At 35.6% G+C, this 18,239-nt stretch overlaps 1 long non-coding RNA gene across 1 annotated transcript in view; it reads right to left on the bottom strand.

Annotated features, from left to right (window-relative positions):
- Positions 1-18,239, bottom strand: part of LOC310642353 — a 35,484-nt gene that overhangs the window by 5,881 nt on the left and 11,364 nt on the right. Inside the window, exons 2-5 of the long non-coding RNA XR_014492893.1 lie at positions 6,108-6,190; positions 5,003-5,103; positions 1,743-1,895; positions 1,445-1,637 (exon numbers count right to left, since the gene is read on the bottom strand). This is a non-coding gene — a long non-coding RNA (uncharacterized lncRNA). The remainder of the gene's footprint in view (positions 1-1,444; positions 1,638-1,742; positions 1,896-5,002; positions 5,104-6,107; positions 6,191-18,239) is intronic.

Raw genomic sequence — 18,239 nt, 5'->3', positions numbered from 1 at the left:
TTTGTTCTTTTAATGTTCTAAAATATTATTTTATTTCAGTTTAGCATCTTATGTAATTTATGGAAGTGAACCCACTGCTAGATCTATGTCAGTGATACTATTTTTTAAAAAAAAATATCAGTCTTATTTACAATCCAATGTCATGAGATTCATAAAAAATGTCAAGAAACAATCTAATTCAAGTATTTCTAAATTCATGGACCAATAAGAGAGACTTAAGCTCATTTTAGACATTTTCATGGAAATCAGCAGGGGAAAAAACCTGCCCAGTTTTCTCATTCCAGCTTGGGGTTCCTTCTTCTAAAGATTAATCCTAGGTTGGCATGGTGATATTACATGGCTTAGATAGATTGAAGAAACTTCTTTCCTTTCCTTTTTTTAACTTTGGCAAAAGAAGGAAAAGAGATGACTTTTTTTTTGGTTTTGTACTTCAGTTCAGCCAAACAAAGTTCCCATCCAAAAACTGGATTTCAGCCAATTCAATTGTTTTATTCTTGGGGTTGATTTGAGAAATATAGCTCCTGGCTTAAAGTTTTATTTTAATACTTTTACGCGGCAATGTCAGCCTTTTATAAGGGTAGGAAAGAAATTATTTCTCTCAACTGCAGCCTGAAATGAAAAAGGAGGACACAAAGACCTATAGGAAACTAACCATAAAGAAGCAGCTTTAGAACAGAACAGAACAGAACAGAACAGAATAGAATAGAATAGAATAGAATAGAATAGAATAGAATAGAATAGAATAGAGCTTTATTGTCACTTTGAATGTACGCTAATCGGCATACATTAAAATGAAATGAAAAATGAAGTTTGTTTGTTTATTTATTAGAAAAAGGCTGAATATTACACAAAAAATATCTTATAAATAGGATATCAAAAAGCTTGTTCTGATTATATGGACAAAAATAAAGCATGTGTGGAGAAAAATTCAGTGAAATTTTCTGGCTTCACTGAAAACTGATTTAATATATTGCCAGTGATGTCATTTACATGCCCTTACTATTACATGTATTAAAAGATTAAAATTCAGTCTCAAAGCTCAACTTATATACACTTGTGTATTTCACTAGTTTTAAGGAAAATTGAAACTAGAATATAACTCTAAGCCTCCTTTTGAAAAATGTAGTCTGTAAACAACACAAACATTACCACAAAGAAGCAAAGACATGTACAAAGACACATACACATATTCACACTGGCACACACATTTATTAAGTCTCTCACTCTGAAAGCCTTCTGAGGGCTACTTGTACACATTTGCATATATTAAATTAGTTGCCATAAAACAGCATAAGGATGATATCTTCCTGTCAACACAGTGACAAATGTTCTGACAGCCTTTTAGTCTGGAAATATGCTGGTATAAATATACTTAAATTCTTAGCTCCTAAAAGAGAAAACTATTAGGCGGATTTCAATACAAGTAATCACTAAGAACATTCACCTTGTGAGACCATTTCTGAACCAGGTCTTTGCCACTTTACAGAAGTATCCAAAGTATCTATGTGCCTTTTTTCATATTCTGCTTTGTGGGTAATTCTCTCATCATATTTGAGCCTGGCAATCTCCTCAAAGGTTCCTTTTAGGTGTGACAGGGTCTGGAGTGGATCTTTTGTTTCAGGAATATATTGCTGAAGCTGTCAGAGAGAAAAAAAATCTGTGATAAAGTGAACTTTCTAAGTCTGTATATAAACAATATTTAGACCATTATATACTGCTGATGGATGAAACAGCCTGTTTACCTTGGAAATAATAGTCTTTTCTTCTTCAAATCATCATTCAGACCTGAATGTCATCCAGAAGTGATTTCTGCCTTCTTCAACTTATCCAGCATCTGGGGCCATGAGATAACTCTCATGGCACTGGCTTTTACTGACTCCTTCATTATTAGCCTCCTAGTGAGCGAGACAGAATACAATGAATGTAATAACTATACTTCACACAACAGGCCCTCTCTCGCTTTTAAATTGAAAATCCCCTTATTACAAAACAAGGGGTGTTTTTTCTTCTTCTTCTACCTTTAGGTAGGTCTGCCACATTCATAGGATTTTACAAAAACACAGCTGCTTTTTAAGCTAGAAAGAAATTGCATCTGCTAGACAGTAATTCTTCTTAGCCCGAACTGTATTGTTTTCTAAGTAGTTGGTAAGGGATTGTCTCCCCCCTAATGTATGTTCTGTTCTCTGCTTGTGTATTGGTTTGTGAGAAAAAAATAAAACATACACATATTTTGAATGCAGCACATCAATGATTTGCCTATCACTGTGTTTTACATAGAAATGAATGTTGAAATTGAGAAGGTATCAGAAACTGCAAGTAATGAATAATTCTTCAAAATTTTTGAGTTTTTATATCTTTCTTTCTCTCTATACATACAGATTATAAACACTACAGGGACACTTCAAATGATGAATGCATTTCTTAACTGGAACAAAATCAGTCTCCTTATTACAGCAGCATCCTAAAATGTTTTCTGAACTCAAATTCAAACTATTTTTGCCTTTCTGTTTGTTCTAAGGTAAGCTACTTGCTACAACGGGTTTATTGCCTGCATCTTTTTCAGTGCATCACTATAAAGAGATACATAGCAAAAGACAGTAAGATATAATACTGCAACTATAGATATTACTTAGAAAAAGCTTGCATTTTTTAAAAGAAAATTATCAGAATATTACTTATAAATAGTATGCTTCTTTAGGTTCTGTGTGCTAATATCAGGTGGCACCTCTAACCTTCCAGCTGAAAGTATATATTCACTGTAGTAACAATGCTAAGGAAAATAAATAAACCAGCTGCAGTAGGATGCTGGTTTATTTCTCTGACTGCAAAATGTTTGTAGCAGAGTGTATCATAAATACTAATCCCATACTGAGTTTCTTGACCACATCATACTTGGAGAGATGGCAAAAATGTCTGACTTTACATATTTGCAAATTGTAGATACATAAAACCTGATGCTACATCTGAAAGAATGACATTGTTTTCTATTGAAGTGTCAAAAAAACTAGAATGCATTTTTTACACTAAAAGCTGTGGCTTGGTTAGCATATTGTGTGAAAATAGTCCTTTTGATTTAAGCAATCCTGGTTTATAAGACTATAAGGTGAATATATTTAAATGTAGCTTAGTCAATAAAACATAATTTAAGTTGTTTTGTTCTGTAGAGCAATGGCTCAGAAATCAAAAACACTAAACTTATCAGCTGGAAAGCTGATAGCCCAAGATTCAAGACTTGAGCGCCATGTGATGGGTGAACTCCTGTCCTCGCCCCAGCTCCTGCCCACCTAGAGTTTGAAAGCATGCAAATGCAAGTAGATAAATGGGTACTATTTTGGTGGGAAGGTAACAGTGTTCCATGTGCATCGGCTTATAGTCACGCTGACCATATGACCACAGAAGTGTATTCAGACAACGCTGGCTCCCTTGGCTAAGAAATGCCCCCTAGAGGCAGGGGAAATCTTTACCTAAGTTGTATTGCACTGTAGTATAGTAACAACTTTTTGGCATTTTAAAGAGGAAGAAATACATTATAACATAACCAATTTTTGTTTCTGTGAAAATCTTTCTATTTATTTAAAATATATCTAAGTTCTAAGATATGTATAGACTCCAAGCACTGGGTTACGACTTCACCATGTCTGTCAAGATATATACTGATGATATCTGACTCCAAAATGGTGGCTGATCTCACCCAGCAGTTTCATGTAGAGGTTAAGAAGGAAAAAGAGCATGGAATCCTGAAGCACCCCACAAATAAGGAGCCACAGCTGTGATTTCTCCCCACTGTCAACACTAATTGAAACTGGCCACAGATTAAGACCACCACCACAAAGTGGGACCTCCTACTTCCAACCTCTGAAACTGGTCCAAAAGGTTTCTGTGGCTGACAGTATTGAAAGCAATTGAAAAAATGAGCATCAGGTTGAATGTATTATTATAGTACCATCTAATTCCAGCTTCACTACAGATCATAAACAAGCAGGCCAATGCTATCTCCATACTAAATCCTGGCCTGAAACCCAGATAATTTTTTAACTAAGATAAAGGGGGTTTAGAACTAAAGCCTGACTACCTTCTTTATAATCTTCCCTAATAAGGGAAAGCTGCTGTTTGGATAGTAATTGTTCAGAACCATTGGGCACATGAATGGTTCTTGAGGAGAAGAAATCTCACAGCCTCTCTGAAAACCACAGGAACCACTTTCTCACTTAAGGAAACCAACACCACCACACAGACCCAATCATAGGTCATCCCCCAGGTGGCTTTTGTTATCCAGGAGGATGATCAAATAGGCACGTCCCTGGCCAACAGGCTGGAGAGACCTAGCTACTTCCCATCACCCTGTGTGCTCACACAGGGAGGGTCTCCTCAGGGTGCCGTCAGCCAGACAATGTCATCTGGCGACCCCCAGGGGGAGGGCCTTCTCTGTCGGTGCACCTGCCCTTTGGAATCAGCTCCCCCAAGAACTTTGGATGGCCCCAGATCTCTGGTCCTTTCGTCGCGACCTAAAGACATACCTTTTCCAACTGGCCAACCTGGACTGACGACAGGGGTTTTAATTTTGTTTTAATTTTTATTGGTTTTTAGTGGGGCTTTGTAAAATTTAATCTCTTTTAATATTTGTATTCATTGTTTTTATTGTTGTTTTATTGTTGTTAGCCGCCCTGAGTCCTTCGGGAGATAGGGCGGCATACAAGTCCCATAATTAAATTAAATTAATTAAATTACTTCCTTAGGAGTCACAAATAAGATCTTGCTTCAGGCCTCTTATTTAGACCTGTACAATCAGAATCCAATTGTAGATAAATCTGAGTAACTTAGTCTCACAAATAGTAAGAATATTCTTCACAGAAATCTGCAGAAGATCTTGCTACCTGTCTCTTCCCAACAGGATTTGGGTTACTTTTAATAATGCCAGAACTGTTGGCAGGTACAATATGGGCATAATATCAAACAATAGTAACATTATCACTATGATATAATATCTAATATGAGTTCTTACTTGTATTCAGTTGGATTAACTTTTTATCTTCCTTCAGTAGTACTCCAGGTATCTCTTCCTACACTTCATCTCCCAGAGGTTTCAGAAGTCCAAAATGCCTGCTGCATTGATAGAGAGGGAACAATCTGTATGGGGCAATCCAATTAAATGTCATCTTTACATTCAAGGTTTTATCTAAGGCTTCAGCTGAAATGCCCACTGGACCCTTAGGGATAACTCAATATTTCCTTTGGAATGCAGGTGGGTCTGTCATTTGCTTAGGATGGGCCCTTAGGATAGCACTAAACAAAAAGCAATTGAAAAGCAATCTGTCCACAGCAAAGGATTGATACAAAGATTCTCCACAATCAGATTTTCAATTGCCTTGGAAATAAAACCGGTATAATCTTGAACCTCCCAATATGAATTGGGCCCACAATGACTTGGGACAGGTCCATAATTGCCATGGAGGCCACAAATCATAGTACCTTTATGATACAGATTTGCTATTATCATTTGAAAATTGTCACAGGTTGGCTTGGTAGAAGAGGAAAGGTATAAACTTGACAATTTTATAAAGAAAGAAGAAATATCACCATTTTATCTATAGATCACTGTACTACTGATCCACTGTAATTGGATCAAACACTTCCTGTTTGATTTTTGAAAAAAGTTAACATTCAGTAGGAAGTCTTAAAGGTTATTTATACAAGAAGAGTTAGCTTTTTTTGCAGGGCAAGACAAGAATAACTTCAATTCACATGGTGACATTTACATCCTTAGTACCTAATTTCAAAATGTGAATATTAATAGCATTGCCTATTGGAAATGTGAAGAAAAATGCTATATCTTACCTGATAATATCATATTTATCTTATTAATATGACAAACATAAAGTTGTACAATGAATTAAGACTATGAGCCCACCATAGTGAATATAATATAATGCCTTTCTGAATTCTTCAATTTGGATCCAGTTTCCTATCACATGCACTAACTTGATGTAAAAACTATACAGCTGAATGAAGATCCCATTTGCATTAAACACTGCAAATGTATTGTTATCCCACCACACAACCAGCAAGCATACAGACATTAGGCTCTCAATATCAACCATATCTCTTACCAGCAAGAATTTTAGACCACATGCCTGGAAAGACCACTTCTTTTTCTGAATCAAGCTCTCTTGATCAATGGGTTCAGTGGTAACTGCATATGAAAATAATAAATGGAAGAGGTCATGCCATAACAGAAATGATGGCTTATTATTTTAATAGGCTACAACTGTTGGACAAATCCTGTATCACACTTGCATTTTGATCTCAGCAACTAGACAACCTTGGTATTAGTGAGGTTAAACTTATTTTGCATTGACTTATCTCTGCATAATCCATATATAACAGAGTTTCAGCCTACCAACAATCCATTTTCCTTCAGTTCCAAAATTACAAATGTCATAAATTCACTTATACAGTTATACCGTTTCTTTGTTATGCATTTTTCATGATTCACAGTTTAATGAAATACTGAATGAAATTTACATTTTAAGAAAATCCTGGATTTCCTCATTTCCAATCCTTTGATAACAGGTGTTATACTGGCAACAATATACAAAACTATGTCTGACTTGGGTTTTGATTTCATAGCTAGGACACAATGAGGTTGGAATTGCAAACAATATGAATGAAGAGATACACTGAATTTAAATCTTTGAAATGCTTGACAGGATTGTAGCCATATTTATGACCAATGTATTATTGGTGCTTCAATTTCAAAGATAGGGATAGAAGGGTTTGCTGTTTTGCTTTTGTCTGACTTATTTTGCAATTATAAAATCTGCAACATTGTTTCTGAAATTGTTTAAAATATTCTGCAAGATCACAGAAATATCTATATTTATTTTTCTGCATTTTTTCCATAATAAAATGCATTTGGCAGGAAAATAAATAAATGTCAGGACCTTATACATGCAGAAACGTGCAGAAGAGGCCTACCAGAAGGAAAAAAGATTAAACTGTATTACCTCTAGTTGCTGAGAAGTTCCCCAAACAGTTTGGATGTAATTTGCAAAGATCAGGGGCTTAAAACAAAACAAAACACAACCTTCTCTGTATTATGGCTATATGGTTTAAGGGTGTGCATTCTGAGGTGGCAGCTCTAATCACTGTTATTGACTTGCTATTGAAAGAGATGAGACATGGCAGATAGATGAAATACCTCATACCATATTTTTCAGATGTTTCATGATTAATGTTGTGAATATTAATGGTGGTTTTAAAATACAAATGACATATACTCAATGATGTAAATTTAATATTAAGATATAAGTAAAATTCACCTGCCTAACTGTTTCTCTGTATGTAATTTTAAAATACATGGGATGAAACTATGAATTTTAAAAAATAAAAACATGGCTTTCTCTGATTCATTTATGTATGTCACTGTTTTTAACACGGCTACTTTCATTAATATATTCTATGTAGTAAGTATACTTGACCTTTTTAAAGGAAAAGTAGTTTAATTTATATATGATTCTATTTCAATAAATCTAGTGACTTATATTCAATACAGAAGTGTTATGTTTACATGTAATTCAAACAAAGTAAGATTTAGTACACATAAATTGCATTACTCACATAAGCCATGATGAAGATTAATTAATATAAGATTTTCTTTCACTAAGAAGTCATTTGTCTTGCAATTGTAACACAAAATCAGTATTCATTGTTTAATTGTTCCAGTATATTTTTAATAGATTTTATAAAATTAGGTTCTGACTTCATCTGCTGCATTGTTACGAAATGTGACTAAAAGTTCACTAACCATTTTTCACTTGAATATGGAAAAGATTTCCATATTCTTTTAGATTTCAGGTTTCCCTTAGATCAATAAAACATTAACAACAATGAAAAAGAAGAATTAGAGGCTTGTTTTCAAAACAATATATTTTATATGTGTACATGTAATCTCATTATGTACAAAGGCAATTCAGAAATAAACCTCCATTTGATTATCAATGACAGACACTTGCAGATACAGAACTTTTATTATACACATTAGAAAACTACATTACTAGATTGCTTTTTGACATAATAGCCATTCAAATTGAGGCACTTGTCATAACGTCTTACAAGGTTTCAAATTCCTTTGTAGTAGTCACTCAGCACCAAATCTGGGCTATATGGGGGATGATTAAAAACATCCCAATGGAACTGCTTCAAAAGTTCTTGGGTGTGTCTAGCGGTATGCAGGCAAGCATTATCGTGAACCAACATCACACCGGAAGTGGTGCCATGGAAAATCCCACCAAATGTGAACATACCAAAGGAACACTGCTAGTTCATGAGCGTGGTTCGACCATCAATTCAGAAGTCTACTGTGAAATGCTACGAAAACTCAGACGAGCCATCCATAACAAGTGTCGGGGCATGCTGACTTACAGTGTGGTGTTGGTTCACGATAAGTGAACCAACAAGTCCCTCAATTTGAATGGTGATTATGTCGAATAAGTAATGTAATGTTGTAGTTTTCTAATGTGTATAATATAAGCTCTGTATCTGAGAGTGTCTGTCATTGATAACCAAACAGAGGTTTATTTCCAAATTGCCCTCTATATATTGCATAGTATCCATAGTAAAAATTTATGCAGCATTTCATCAGCATGATATGTCTCTGTTTTCAGCTAACATACTCAATACAGTTTATCAGGAATATGTTTGATAGCATATGATGGATCCATCACTTGATTCACCACTGCTGCTTATTTAAAATTTGGTGTTGTCAGATCACCTGTCAGCAACATTAATCTGATGCTATCCAAAGGCTGAGGATCTAGTCTCTTGATTGTATGTGAACCATACAATAAATCTTACCTAAGCCAAATGGTTCCTCTTAGTAAGCTCGACAGAGCTACAAGGAGTAACCACAGGCAAATAAGGGCATGACTCTTGTGTCATCCTTTAATTTAAAACTCACCTTTTCTTTGAATATGCAATGCAGTTTACATAAGGGTGTGCCCTCTTAATCAGCATAACAGCAAATCTTGTGTAGGACAGACTGAGTTGGAAATTGGAATAGAATAACCCAAGTCATCAATGAGCTCTGTAGTTCAACATGAATCTCCTTTATCTAAATTCAGCACTTTAATTACTGTGTCAAAATGCTCCAATTGTTTTAATACATTTCTTTGCTACTGCAGTCTACATGTCAGGAAAAACAGCAAATCATAATATCTAAATCTTCTAGAAATACCCAGGAATACTATGCTAATTAATGCCTGAATGAAGGGTTATGTAATACTCCTAACATACTTTCTATTTAAGATTCAGATGATGAATGCCAGATTCTCTTCCTTCTCTCCCCCCCCCCCCAAAAAAGTAATTTCAATAAAACAATGAACTTTTCAGGCTGCAGAACCCTGGATAGGAAACAGCTTCCTGTGACAAGTCAGTGTCAGTCTGCTATTCCTCAAGGCTATTAGCCACATTTTAGCATTTCACAGAAAAATGTAGTGGGGTACAGCTGAGAAGTATTAAATATGAACAGACGAGAGCTTTAGTATAGGATAGCTGTTGGTTAGAAAGGGGGCTGCTTTTTAATGAGAAGCTTACAGTGAAGGTGGATGGAAAGTTGGGGAAAGTGAAAGAAGGAAAAGAAAAGAGAAAAAGCAAACCTAAAGAACCTTAACCACCATTAAGGATGGTGGTTAAGGTAGTTGCTATGGCCGGAGAAACCAGGACCTGGAAAGCAACTGAGTGAAATCAATGAGTGGATGGGATAAGTCTGGCAAAAAGAAAAAAAGTCCATGCATTCTCCCAAAGGAAAATCTCCCCAGAGGAGGTTGGGAGAAGGAAGAAGGCTGAAAGAGCAGGATGGTGTCCTGTCAACAGAAGATGAGGGATGCTGTGCCTAGTGAGACCCACTGACCTTGTTGAGAAAAGTAAAGCAAGTGACTTTGGGGAAAGAAAAAGGAGGGAGAAGGAGGAGATATAATAAATGTCTTTAGATTGAAGCTGTAAGGCAATAAATGAAACAAGAAAGTGTTAACAGACATAAATAATAAAGGAGAGCAAGAGAAGTACAGCTTAGTGCTCAGGCAGAGAACCCTGCATAGTTTGTACATAAATAAGTAATAAAGCCCTTTTTGTAATAAAAGCCTTCCGAGTTATCATCATTCCTTATAAAACAACCTAAGACACTTAAACAAGAAGCTTCTGTTACTCCCTTAATATCTCTCAGGCACTAAGGGAAAACCATTTTTATTCAACCAAACATTTTGATTCTTTCATGATGCATATTTGCTATTTTTATTTCTGTTTTTTTATAGCTGGAAAATTGGAAGCTGCTTTCTAGCAAAGTGACTTGTGCCATAAAACACTACTCTGATGCTAATTTTCTGATGTAGGCAGAAATAAATTATCAATATTCTAAACCAGACATGTCAAACACAAGGCCTGGGGGCCAGATCCAGCCCGCAAAGTGGTTTCATGTGGCCTGCAAAGCCATCCTGGAAAAAGTGAGGGAACGGCCCACACTGCCTTGGCCCTGGCCCAGAGACCCTCCTTCTGCCAGAGACCCTCAGATCTGTCCCACTCCTGCCCAGGCCCCCATAGGCACCCTTGATGCGAATGATGTAGAGCTGGCCATGCCCACCCAGTAGGCCATATGCACTCTAGCCACACCCACCCAGTAGGCCACGCCCACCCTGGCCATATCCACCCAGCCCCCTGAGGGCAACTGCAATGCTGATGCAGCCCTCAATGAAATTGAGTTTGACACCCCTGTTCTAAACTGATAGCTCTCCCCTTTCCCCACTACACTCTATTTGTGAGGGAGAGAGAATAAAAGCGGGCAAGCAAAAAAAGAATAAAATTAATAGGGACAGGGAAACATAGGTCTGGCCATTCTTTTTCCTTCGTTTAAATCATAGTTTACAAAAATTATGTTATGTGTTGATTCAGCTACATAAGGACCCTGTTTCCTTCTTTAATAAAAGAAAAGAAAAAGTGAATGACTATGCAAACTGAAATACTACTTTGAAAATGAATATAAATGACTGAAAGAATCTAGATAACCACTAGATGACAGCAAGGTTTCCTGTACCTTTCTTGCCATATATAATAGCCTCCAGTTTTCTATGGCCTTATTTTAATAACGGTTGTTTTAAAATAGAAAAAAAAAGTAGGAAAAAAATTCTTGTTGGTAGGAAATAAATAATCCATAAACTTCAGGAACATTATTTAGCCTGCCTTTGAAATAAACACTAATCCAGGCCTTTTAATTATTTAATGTTGTACATATTATTTTTGTTTACTCTTTCCATTGCATATTTTGTAAACCACTAAGTATCATCAAAGAAGTGGGTATCACATAAGTTTAATAAATACATATATACTTTTAAATAATTACCTTTAAATAAACAGAAAAAATAAAACTTCTAATTTAAAAAAGATACACAATAAAGTAACAAGAACATCTTTTTAAAATACAAACTGATATCATTCTCTAGAGAGGGCTAATTAATGGGATCAAGATAGAAAATGAATTTAACCATTTGCCCTCTGCTATAATATTGAAGAAAAACTATCTTATAAAAGTAGCAATTACATTTCATATGCTTTCAGGGATAAATTGCTATCTTATAGCACTTGAATATCTCGGCTGAACTTAATCCTTTATGGGTGTTTTTTAAATATCACTGCCTATATAGGTTATGAATTCTGTTATAATAAAGGTACAGAGTGAAAATGAGAATAAGAATACACATTGTATTAACAAAAGTAAAAGTATTCGTATTCGATCTGCTTGCTAATGCAATATATTATATAAACTCACGAAGAACCGGCTCTTCTGAAATAAAGGAACACATCAGGGATAGAAAAGTTTTTAACAATGTGTAATAGTGTGCTTTGAGGCAAGAAAAAGGTCAGGTATTAATGGTTAGTACCTGAATAAAGTGGACTGCAAACAATGTTGGAGGACATGTTGACATTTTCTATAGAAAGTCTTCCTAACAGGTGAATTGGCTATCTTCTTTTCTCAGCATTGGGTTATGCTTTGTTCCAGAAGTGCTTGAAATATTCCATGGCAGAGGGAGGGGTCTTTTGTTTCTGTTTGGAAGTTATTTTAAAACTGAATTACAGCTGAATTAGTGCTGTAATTCAGGCTAGCTTTTCTAGTCTTAGCATATTAACACCTGATCAACTGGATAATAAATTGTTGATCTGTAATTAAAATGATGATTGAATATAATATGAGGAGATTCTGCAGTGATATGCATTACCATCAAGAATATTTCCATATTTAATTATTAGCAAAAATGTTCATTAAATAATACAGAAATCTATTTAATGGTATAGTTTATGGATTGAAATAAAAAACCCAAAAGAATCATTATTGGGGGGCTATGAAAAAATATCTAATTCACAAAATTGCATGTTTATATATGTTAGCATCAATTTTCCAACTAAAAAACCCAGTTATATTTGAAGCCAGTTAATAAAAAGTCTTACAAAACAGTTGCATAAATCTTTCATTTTACCAGGTCTTTTATGATTTAGATACAGCCATTGAATCAGGTAAATAACTTTTTAAGAACCATACTTGGTGACATTTTCTGTGTCACCAAATTTATTAATATTTAATTTCTCTTAAAAGAGAAAATATAATTAGTTGCCACTCACCAATTACTGTTGCTGTATTAACATTTCATTTGAAAGATCAATGCTTGCAAAACTATGCCACAATATAGATTTTTCAAGTAAACCATTCATAGTTTTTGAGAAGAATGAAGCTAATACATCTTTCATTAAATATTTTTCATGACTTTTTGTTCTATGCCTTCAGTGCTCAATTAAATACAATCCAAATAGCAAATGCTAGAAGACTGGAATTGCCAGAATTTATTATTCCATAGGAAAATAGAGGAGATTTAGGCAGAGATCACAGTTACTTATATCTGTTTATTCATTGACTGATTGTCTGACTGACTAACCTATCTATTTTTAAGCAATTAAAAATAAAACTTCAGAGAGAGGACTGACAAAGCTATACAAACTTATACCAGCAAAGGAGTGATAAAAGGGAAGAATATTAACGATATCTCCCAATCCACACAGCCTGATTACCCCATATTTAATTTCTTCATTTCACTTAAAAATATAATCATTTGCTTGGAAACTATATCCAAGTATCTGTTTAAGACTAAGAAAAAACCCTCAGTTAACATGGTTTAAATGCTTATTAATGAATTTTATATAACATCATAATACTTTTGAAATGGATATGTTTACTTTTAAATTACACCTTTTGACATTTTTCAGTGGCATCACTGTTGTAAACATGAGTTGATTGTGCATACACAAAATAATACCAAATCTAACTGGGCTCTTCATCAATTAAGAAATCAAAAATATTTTATTGATAAACTTTCTGTATCCATCCAAGACTCCAAATATTTTGGATAAAGTCAATGATATTTCTATTTTTCTCAAATGATATTAAATTACTAAAGATAAAATTCAAGGACACACAACCTAATATTATTTTATTGTACAGAAACATAAAAGACAATATGAGGTTTTTCTTTTTCCGACCCTATAGTCTCTTAATTCAGGATAAAGTGCTGCTATAAAATAACTATTATATCTTTCAGTAGCATCATAAAAGATGTACCATAAGACTTCCAAGCTCATAGATAAACCTACAGAAAAGAGGAAATGATGACAGAACAAATTATATTGGATTTGGCACTCATTGACTATGATTAGGCTAAAACCAATTAATCAGGAAGTGGCAGAATTTGCAGTTACTGTATGAAGTTGCATACTTCATTACTACATTAATTAGCTACAACCAAGTTTGTATACATTTATGTTTCTTTTTAAAAAAATTGGTTTGTTTTCTAAAGACACAACTTAAATAGTGACCAAAGAATTCAGTGTAGATTTACTTGGTCAAAACCTATTGCACTAGTCCAATCTTCTCCAACTACAGATAGTATTTGCTTTATGCTGGAAATTGGGATCAGAATTTCTGTCGCTAAGCAATGTGGTCATAAAGCACAATGTCACATAACCACATCACTTAGCGACGGCAATCCTGACAGTCCCGGTTACTGTCATTAAGCAAGGAATTTGAGTCATTAAGCAAGGACCTCCTGTTACTGCAACTTGCTACTTGCTGGCACACTCCAACAAGCAGTCAATGGAAAGTTGGCAGGAAGTCACAAATCATGGGCCGCTCTCAAGCAGGCCAGTGTAGAGGTTGAGTGTAGCTGGAACAGCGATGTTGTAACGTGCCACAAGCATGGGCAAGGGTGTGCTGGTGGCTGCTATGGTCTGGCACAAATACAGTCAGGTGGGGAGTGCCTGCTGCTGAATGTGAAAGGGGATGCAGGTGGCAGCTGCAGCATGAGCATAGCCAGGTAGGGGGTTGACTGTTGCAATGAACGGGAGGGTGTGCACTATGGATTGTAAGCAGGGCAGAAGAGGCACATGCTTTTAAGAAGGAGATTCATATTCATAGCTGAGCTCCTTGGGAGAAAAAGCAGCAGGATTGACTTTAGGACTAATCTGCAACCTTCCCTGCTGGCCTCCTCTTTGACTTTGCTTATGAGAAGGTTGCAAATAGCAACCATTTGACCACAGGATGCTGCAACCATTGTAAGTACAAGCTGGTTGCCAGGCATCTAGATCACTACAGAGTGCTGGGCAGCAAGAACTTTAAGGACTGGTATTAGGTACCATTTGTTCAACACCAGCATAACTTTGAACAGTTACTGAATCAGTGGTCATTAACAAAAAACTACCTTTAGATGTGCTGTACCTTTTATCCTGCTGGCTGTGTTAACTGGGAGTGATATCAATATACATGAGGATACCAGCTTGGAGACAATTAAGTAACTATTCACTTGCAGAGTTTATTTCCATCATTATTGTCCCATAACGCCAGTACATTACTTTGTACTTGTTTACTTCATTAAGTTCAAACAAAAGTACTCAGGATAATCTCAGTTTTATATACTAACATTGCATAATGGTCTGGGGGGCTGTCCTGGCTAGAATACAGCAGTTGTTTTGAGCTGCAGGCTTTTTAAAAAAAAAAAGAGAGCAAAACAGCAAAGAATTAATTTCTTATTCCTAGTTGTTGTGACTGATTATATGCCATTAGAGTGCTGTGAATGACCATATAGACAGACATCCTCCAGAATATGTTTCCATGCTGGCTGTCCAGAATTTCCAATGTTGCATTTATTTTCACTGTAATTGACTCTATCCATATTTCTGCCAGTTGTCCTCATTTTTTTTCCTTTTTCTTCTAGTTTTCCTAGCAAAGTCTTTTCAAGGGAGCTGGCATTTTCGCCACATGTGTGCAAAATATAATTATTTCGGCCTGATTATTTGTGCTTCAAACTTCTGAATTGCTTTGCTCTATGATAAATTTATTTCATGATTTGGCTAATCATGATATTGTGAGAACATTTAACAAGAGACTTTAAAGGCAACAGAACTCTTTCTAAACAGCTTCTTCAAGTTTTGCTTCCTTAGGGTGTCAAGGGAAAACTACATAATTCTGATCTGTGTAGGTATAGACACATCCTGGCATCTAGATATCTCTTCCATTGCATCTTCTGCTATTTTACTAAGTGTTACAGGTAGGCCCTGAGCTAGCACAAGCTGTTTAATGACTGCTTGCAGAAATCAAATGCACCCAAAAGCGTACTTATGCCAAGTGTTCAAAATGTGGCCTCTGCATTCAAATGTCCTGGATTCAGTCACTCCTGAAGCAGCAGCCATTTTGATTCTTTTGACTTCCCTTTGGGAGCTGGAAGTCACCCGTAGTTATGACAGACAATTTCTGAGATCCATATGTTTTTTTCCCCTAAGGATCAGGGACTTTGAGGCCTGTGCACTTTTCTTTTTGTGTCATTGCTGCCCTGGGGAGGACTAGGGCACAGGTCTGCAACCTGCGGCTCCAGAGCCGCATGCGGCTCTTTCAGCCGTCTCTTGCGGCTCCCAGTCCTCTGCCATGTGCAGTTCAAAAAAAAAAGTGGGACTAAAAAAGTTCAACCAATCAATTCAAATATGCAGGGTAAGTGCATATCTTGCCTTGGCTCTTCAGTCAAACCCTGTTCTGCGCATGCGCGCATGTACGCGCATGTGCACACATTTTTTTGCGGCTCCCAGTTTTTCCTTTTGTGAGGGAACCAGTTCCGAGTGGCTCTTTCACTCTTTCAGGTTGCTGACCCCTGGACTAGGGGAATGAATCTCATTGCTATCCTTATTGCTTCTTTTGTTGCTGTTGTTGTTGTCTTGAGGACTGGAGTATTACTGTTGCCTTTGTAAGTATTTTTAAATTTTCTTTTTCATTATATTGTGTTTGTTTGTAAGTATTTTACAAACTATTGTGCTTGTAAGTACTTTACAAATTACTGTGCTTGTTTGTAAGTTCTTTTCAAAGATAAAGGGTTTTTTTTGTTTCATTACTGTATTCTTTGCCTTGCAGTTATTGGAATTGCTTGGAGAAATATTAGCCAGCATCTATAGAAAGCAGATTCAGTACTGTAAAGTTCCTTTGCATTCTATTGTATTGTGTTTGTTGCTTTTGCTTTGAGGATTAGTGTGTACTATTGTAAACTGCTTGTAGAACACCTGATTGGTGGGGAGAGTGGTTCCCTCCAGAGGCTCCACAGTGGAACTCCCTGCAAATTCACCCCCCCACACCCCCGCACCCCCCACACACACCCTCTTATTTAAGTCTGGGCAGCTGCCTGGAGGCACTGTGGTTCAGAAGCAGAGGGCTGCCTCGCTTTGCCAGAACAGCTGATAGCTGAGTGACATCAGTTGCTTCCAGAGGCAAAACAGAGAGCCCTGCAAATTTTTGAGTCTTTCAGTTCACTTAACAATCGCGGAGGTCATTTAATGAACTGAAGCAAACAGCAAGCCCAATCTTTGTTCACTTAAAACAACTGGTTGATTCACTGAATAAGCATGCTAAAAATACTGTAAAGATGAGTCCAACCCCTTTTATGACAGTTTTGACTTATGACCCTACTAATAAGCTCTATTTGGGTGCACATTGAGGACTATATATAGTGTACAGAATATTTCTTGACTGCTGGTTCCTTGACTGTTGATTGTCAATACTAAAGGAAGAATTCACTCACTGCTACCATATCTTAGCTTTGAAAAAAAATAAGCTGACTAGCTTAAATTTTCAAACACTTTCCAAAATTTAAGCAGATGAGAGTAATCCATATTGGATTTAACAAAAATGTGTTAAAATTATTGACTCAGCAGTGCAATTCCTGAGTGCTAATGATATCCAAGTACTTTATGAAAAAATTGACTCCAGAAGCATTCCCCAAAGGAAAACCTGATTTTTGAGGCACACACAAATCAAGCCAAAAATCTAATTCCAAACCAGCTTCCTATAAATAATAATCCATCTATGTTGTCTGGGATAAAAGCTTAGTTTCTTCATCCAGTCCTGACAACAAACCAATAATAAAGATATAAAAATGAATGCAATTCATGGAGCATTATTTCTAGCTTTATATTTTATATTTTAATGTTTTCATAATTTATTAGTTTGATTTATTTCTTCTCTGAAAATGTCTAACATTTAGATATAATTGAAATATTTAATAAAGTATTTCTTAGTTTTAATTAAGAAAATTCAGAAAGTAACATATATCATCTAAAGAAAATTATGAAAATGAATGCTATATGTCTGGACAACTAATTCCAATTGTCCTATGTAGATATAAAATAATATGGGAAATAAAATAGAACTTGACAAATGTCAATCTCAGTGTTCTATTCATTATGCTAATAGACAACCTGATAATGAAATAATTGCATGATTTTGCTGCCTTGGTTATTTCTTGGTATTATTATTATTTCTTGGCATTATTTGAATTAATTCTGTTTTTATCCTATTGTAAAATATTTCATTTTCTTTTTTCAAGAAATAAAAATATTCTGTAAAATATAAAATAATCAACTAAATTTCATGATTTGACTGGTAATTCTAAGAATATTTGGTAAGAATGTACTCATTCCTGTTACGAAAATCCAACCCAATGATCAGGACTCTATATTCTCCTAGAACTATATTTGTTGGATTAGACCATGTTTTCATTTGTTCAGAACATTGAAGTTCTAGATAGGAATTACTTCTTAAATTGAAAATTTTGAAAAAGGTGTTTGCCAGTACTGGGCAAATTCAGGGGTCAAAAGTGCAATCTGTGGAAGGA

The sequence above is a fragment of the Vipera ursinii genome, assembly GCF_947247035.1.
Source record: "Vipera ursinii genome assembly, chromosome: 6".
Classification (NCBI taxonomy): Eukaryota; Metazoa; Chordata; class Lepidosauria; order Squamata; family Viperidae; genus Vipera; species Vipera ursinii.
Note: the sequence above shows the minus strand (reverse complement) of the source record. Positions and strands in the feature narration are given on the sequence as shown.